Source organism: Cricetulus griseus (assembly GCF_003668045.3).
Source record: "Cricetulus griseus strain 17A/GY chromosome 1 unlocalized genomic scaffold, alternate assembly CriGri-PICRH-1.0 chr1_0, whole genome shotgun sequence".
In the NCBI taxonomy this organism is placed as follows: domain Eukaryota; kingdom Metazoa; phylum Chordata; class Mammalia; order Rodentia; family Cricetidae; genus Cricetulus; species Cricetulus griseus.
This window is the reverse complement of record NW_023276806.1, coordinates 263654026-263661239: the sequence shown is the minus strand read 5'-3', so window position 1 is coordinate 263661239 and position 7214 is coordinate 263654026.

The following is a 7214-nucleotide window of genomic DNA, read 5'->3' as shown; positions in this document are numbered from 1 at the left end:
TGTACTGGCTCCCTCTATCAAGGCATCTCCTTTCTTGCCCTCCTCTATGCCTCCCCTGTCTCAGTCCTCTTGTTCTCCTCCCCCCTCTTCTTCTCCCCCTCTCCCCTTCCCACCTCCCTCCTCTCCCCCCCCCCCATGCTCCCACTTTGCTCAGGCATTCTTGTCCCCCTCCCCTTCTTTGGGGGACCATGTGTTCTTCTCTTGGGATCCTCCTTGTTTCCTAGTTTCTCTGGCAGTGTGGACTGTTGGCTGGTAATCCTTTGCTCTATGTCTCAAATCCACATATGAGTGAGTACATACTATGTTTGTCTTTTTGTGACTGGGTTACCTCGCTCAGGATGCTTTCTTCTAGTTCCATCCATTTGCCTGCGAATTTCAAGATTCCATTGTGTTTTTTTTTTTCCTCGCTGAGTAGTACTCCATTGTGTAAATTACCACATTTTCTCTATCCATTCTTCAGTCAAAGGGCATCTAGGTTGCTTCCAGGTTCTGGCAATTACAAACAATGCTGCTATGAACATAGTTGAACATATGGCCTTGTTGCATGAATGTGCATTCTTGCGGAGAGGGAGGAGGGATGTGCAAAGGAGCCAAGATGGTGCTGGAGAAATGTGCAGAAACAGTTGGCCTGACTTAGTGAGAGCATGGAGACCCTAGTTGTAAAGCTGGGGAAAGAGCATGGGACAGACCCAAGCCCTCTGAATGTCAGTGCCAGCTAGGAGGCCAAGACAGTCTATGGGACTTCTAACAGTGGAGCCATGGTTTATCCCTAGAGCACAAATAGACTTTGGGAGCCTATTCCCTCCCAAAGGAGGGATACCATTGCAGGCCAGATGGGCCCTCCCCCAAATGATGGGACAGACTTTGTTGGTCCTCCATGGAGGGCCTCACTATCCCTAGGGAGTGAGTGGGTCGGGGGTCAATGGGGAGCATGGGAGGATGAGAGGATGAGGGAATGGGGGGATTGATATGTAAATAAGAGTGCTTCCAAAATAAATTTAAAAATATTAAAAAAAAAAAGAAAACCAGCCGGGTGTTGGTGGTGCACGCCTTTAATCAGAGCCAGCACTAAGGAGGCAGAGGCAGGCAGATTTCTGTGAGTTCGAGGCCAGCCTGGTCTCCAGAGCGAGTGCCGGGATAGGCTCCAAAAGCTGCACAGAGAAACCCTGTCTCCAGGAAAAAAAAAAAAAAAAAAAAAAAAAAAAAAAAAACCCTCCACCCAAGCTCTGTTGCATGGCATCTTTTTTCTCACGTGCTGCTTTTCCCTAACCCTGACCCTAAATTACAACAGTGGGAAGCTGACTTAAGCATCCTGGTGTTAAAAAAAAATGGATTCTAACATGACTAGCACTGCTGCCTCAGTGTTAACATCTGCTCATCTAAGACAGGTCCAGTACTGCTTTTCATTGAGGTCAATAAGGAGCTCCCTGGCATAGAACCTCACCAGGTTTCCAGTTGCCAGGTCCTACATTCAGGCTGATTCTATCCGTGCAGTCCATGTATTTATACTGAACTATTCATGCAGGGATTCTAGGTGAAAGTAAATATATCACTGTATTAATTAGGATTACAAATGCTGTGATGAAATGTCATGACCAAAGCAACTTGGGGAGGAAAGGGTTTATTTGACTTACACTTCCAAATCACAGTTTATTATCAAGGAAGTCAGGACAAGCATTCTAACAGGGCAAGAACCTGGAGCAGGAGCTGAGGTCCTCCATGCAGAGGTCATGGAGGAGGTGTGGCTTACTGACTTGCTCCTCGTGGTTTGCTCAACCCACTTTCTTATAGAACTCAGGACCACCATCCCAGGGATGGCTCCACATCAATCACTAACAAAGAAAATGCCCAACAGGCATGCTTACTGGCCCATCTTACAGAGGCATTTTCCTAACTAAACGTCCCTCTTCTGACCTTAGCTTGTGTTGAACTGACATAAAACTGTTACAGAATATTGTTTCAACTAGACAAAGGTGTGTTACATTTGGTTATGCTGCAGAATACTACTTCAACTGTGTAACAGTGTGTTCTTTTAGTTTATGTTGTATTTGTTTAATTATGAAAAGCTGTTTTAGCTTGCCTGCCTGTGGCACCTGATTAGTCTAATAAAGAGCTGAACCGCCAGCAGGTGGGCAGAGAAAGGATAGGTGGGCTGGCAGGCAGAGATAATAAATAAGAGAAGAAAGGGACATGCCCGGGGCAAGATGCCAGGCCAACACCAGACAGACAGACATAGAGATGCAGTGAAAGATATAAAGAAAAATGATAATAAGCCGTGAGGCAAAGGGCATATAAACAGAGTTCATTAAAGTTAAAAGAACTAACTAGAAATATACCTAAGCTAGGCTGAGCATTCAAAACTAATAATTAGTCTCTGTGTCATGATTTGGGAGCTGGTTGGTGGCCCAAAAGAAAAAGCCTGGTACATAAAACTATCCAGCATAACCAAAACGAAACATAGAAGGAAGTACACATTTTGTCACAGAACAAAAAAACAGAAAGTTGTTTCTAAGACACTTTTCCAAACTTCTATATTCCATGGGGTTTTTTTGTTATTGTTTTGTTTTTGCTGTTTTATCTTTGCTATTTTTATCTTTGTCTTCTTAATATATGCAAGTTATTTCCTTATCAAAGACACTGAGGAAGAAGTGCCTCCCCATGGTGCCTCGTGGGTACCCAGAGTCTCTTAGTACAGCTCACATCCCTGCTCAGTTTCTGCTATTGGACAACAAAGGCATTCCACATAATTTGTGAATATTCTTTTTCCCTATTAGATTTCTTTATCTAGTACTTGAGATACAGCAAGACCTACCTGTGAAGTACAGGGAATTTGTTTAGGAAAACTCTCCTTTCTAGGGGCCGTGCAAGGTACAAATTCCTTAAAAACAATTCCATTTATCTTAAGTTAAGATTGTTTATGCATTAATTTTGAAGAAATCTTCATTTGAAGCAAAACAAAAAGAACACATACTCGTTGATATTTCATGTCAGTGTCTGTTATCTTTCTAGTTGTGACAGGTACTATTTACATAGAAATATTGCCCTACTGTAGAATACTGTATTTTAAGTAAACAGCAAATTACAACTGATTTTTAACACCACTACTAGAAAAATTACAAAAACATGGATGCAGGATGCTTAAAGTAAAAATGTACATTACATGTTCTCAAGAGGGTAATTTTGCATTAAACATCGAAGAACATTTTGGGTAGGAATATAAGAAGCCAAACTGTAATTTCAACAAGTAGTACAAGAAAAACTTGACTTTTAAAAAATATAACCCAGCCGGACGGTGGTAGTACACACCTTTAATCCCAACACTCAGGAGGCAGTGTCCGGTGGATCTCTGAGCTCAAGGTCAGCCTGGTCTACAGAGCAAGTTCTAGGATAGCCACAGCTACACAAAGAAACTCTGTCTCAAAATAAATAAAAATCAGATTTTTTTATACTTATCCTTTAGTTAATTCAAAACACTTTGACAGTCAACTAAAATATATCTGTGTATCATTTGTAGCCTTGAGGGCACAATTTTAAACCTTTGGAAGTGAGCATAACCTAACATACAATCATCATGCCATCTCTACTAAACACAGGCAGCTTAAAGACGTTGAGAAACCAGTTTTTATTATGTTGGTCAACACACCATGCACAAACTACTGAGTCACCTCTCTGCCTACACTCAACTCACTGTGGCCAAACAGAGAAAGAAAATTAAAAGAATATTCTGATGCTATATATTATAATATTCTTGTCGTTTATCTTGACTGATACTTTGCAAGGCATCAGGAATTGAGCAACCCTTAACTTCTTTCCCAATGCTCTAAGCAAAAGCTAATTAAGCCAATTTAATTGCTGCATGAATTTCTTTTTTCATATAGACCTCAAAGAGACATCATCACAAACTGTCCACTAAGGTCATTATAAAAATCAAAATCCTGAGTTAAATAAACCTGTGATTCCTCCAGTATGAATTTTTCTTTCTTTTTATAGGGCTCAGTTCCCCACAGTTCAAAATAATTTGATTTCTGGGAGAGATAGAGCAGAGATCGGATTAGGGAGGAGTTAGCTTGAGGATTGCATTGGTTCCCTGGGAACAAGCTGCTGGTGAGACTGTAATGATGGATTGCTTTCTGCCCCAAGAAGAAGGCTCCCACTCCCTCTGCTTATCCTTGAAGTAGTTGATAGGTCTTCCAGGGTTTCAGCTTCTATATATTTGTTTGCTTTGTCTTGTTTCTGTTTTCGAGATAGAATCTGGCTATGTACCCCAGGATGGTCTCAAACGGAGCATCCCCTGCCTACACCTCAGGTGTGTGTGATAGGTGTGTGCCACCTCACTCCGCTGAACTGCTGCTTCTTGGAAGGAAAAGTGTCCGTCTCCTCTGGCATGGTATTATTTTCTTTGCTTTTTACAAGTTTCTACAAAGTGATGAGTCACTGTTCTTTTCACATCTTATCCTTTATATTCTTGTATTCTTCATGTCTGGAGTTTAATTGTATTTTATAAATTTCAAAATCAGACATTTTATCATTATTACATCTCCTTAGATATTTGAAAAGCAGAGAAATATTTTATTGAGAAAATCATTCACAATCTTAACATCAAACCCTGGCAAGCATTAGCGGCTGGGAAATTAAAGCTCTGTGGCCATTGTCTTTCTCCTCCCTTTCTATTGTGCCAGCTTTGCACCTTGAGGCAGAAATTGTGAACAACTCAACCGTCATCTCTATCACCCTTCAGAGGACAGCATTTTTTTCTTGACTTAGCATGATGCTAAGGAGTCAGAGCATAGAGACTGGCTTTCGATCTGGTAAAGCTAACAGTCTGACTCTATGTCCACTGTTGCAGGATAGAGGGTTAGCCTGGAGCCTGTCCCTGAAACGCTTGACTTTTGTCCCTCACATATTTTTAGTTTAGCTCTCAGCTGTCACGTCCTTCAGATAAAACTGGCATGCCTGTTGACATGTAGTGGCTTTCTTTGGGAGTCCCTCAACTTGACAGCGTCATCAAGCCAGATAGGAGTGGCCATCGCTGTCATGTCAGTTTCCCTGTGTTTCATTGGCCCACATTCCCAGCATTCCTGTGTACCCAACAGGGATGTAGTATATAGTTTCATCTCAGCTAGCCAACACATCCTCCCTTCTCCTGAACATTTTGTAGCCTTCACTTATTCCTTGTTTCCAAAGATCTTTAATGTCTTTAACAAATACTATTTTCTGATACAGTTTGTTCAAAGTTTCTAATGGGATTGAAAAACAAAAACTCAGTTTTTATCTAAAAGCAGAATTCACTGTTCTTAAGGATTTAAAAATGGAAAGAAGATATTTTGAGACCATACCAAACAGGACAATGATATTCCATAGTGATTTTTTGAGTGCTTTATTAAATACTAGCACTTCTGCATTTATCTCAGCCTTAGAATGTTTTTATTGTCATACTCATTATCTGCATTGATATTGTTAATTATGCAGTTATTCTGCACAATTATTTTAGATAGAACTTGGATTTTGGCAAAGTTCTATGTAATAAGATGAGGTTGAAGGTTCCTGTTTGCATTTCTGCTAATGAATACTACCACACTGCTCCAAGAGTTTCCATCAAATCCTGGATCCTTAAAACCCATCTTGGATAGTGGAAAAGTCACACTTAAATTCATGAAATTCTAGAGAACATGTTCCCTCTTCTTGGCTGCTCAATGGATTTTCACGGTCAAGCCTTATGAATGTCCTATGTTAAATGATGCCAGTTATTTTTGCTTCCGAATTCTCCAGGAGACTTCTGGAAGTCCACCGTGGTCAAGTGCCACAGGCTGGCTGCCTTAAGTGCTCACTTACTTTTCTTCACTATGGAGGATATAAATCCCAGATCAAACTGCAGTAGGGCTCTAGACCATGGTATTCCTTCCTTGGAATGGATGGATAGATAGATAGATAGATAGATAGATAGATAGATAGATAGATAGATAGATAGATAGATAGATGGAGATAGATGTCTTTTGTTTTTCTAATTTTTAAAAAATTATTAGTTCTGTGGGAATTTTGCTGGAGACATTTATCTTTGTTCTTTATTATCCCACATCTATTTTCTGTAAAGAAGTCCCTATCATTGAGTATTCTCATAAGTTAGAGTTCTTTGTAGTTGGTGTGGAACACACACACACACACACACACACACACACACACACACACACACACACACACACAACACACACAAACACGTACCACTTACATGTCCCCTCACACACACATACACCCCGGCCACAGACACATAAGCTACTAGAGAACAAAACCAAACCAAATTCTGATGTTAAAGACATTTGTGCCTTTAGAACAATAGAAAGTCTTTTATGATTTTCTATAGCCTAACCAACCTTTAAGAAAGATATTTCTGACTACATTGTTTGCATTTGATATAGGCCACTTAGTCAATAGCATTACTTGGGTTTACACATGTGAAAACTGAAGGTCATGAGGTTGACATGGGGGTATTTGTGAATTATTTTTGCACTAGGAATTGGCCTTCTGATGTTGGTTAAATAAAATTTTTTTACCCTTGGAAATTTTATGTTGTTGTCTACATTAAAACAACTTTCCTAATTAATTTTGATTAGATAAAACAGCTTCCCTTTACTCTGGTTATTTTTTATCCTATATCTGTCTTATCTAAAAGACTACCCAAATAATTTTTTTCACTTTTTAATCTAATATCTTAAGTTAGTTAATTAACATGTTGATGCACTGCTATCTCTTATGGACAGCTTTATTTATAGATGTAACCGATAAAATGAAATTAGGCATATCCTTCCAGAAAGTGTTAAGCCTTCCTGATAATTTTATATTTGATTTTTTTATTATAAGCCATATACATACACACACATATGCTACATCTGAAAAATATTTGTATTCTCATATAATACGACATACAAAGCTTCTATATATATATATGCATATATATATTGACTAGATATTGATAATATGCAAACATGCTATATTTACATAAGATTTTATTAAGTTAATGTGAAGGATTTTAAACTATATTTGTGATAATCATTATACTATTAATTAGCTCTACAAGCATCTTAGCTGTAATTGAACTTGTTTAGATATTGAAAGTAAACCATTTATATAATAATGTATGCCCCTGAGTGCCAAGCATGTTGGTTGATTTTTAGGTTAACATGTGCTAATAACTTAGATTACGACTAATCAGATGGCAT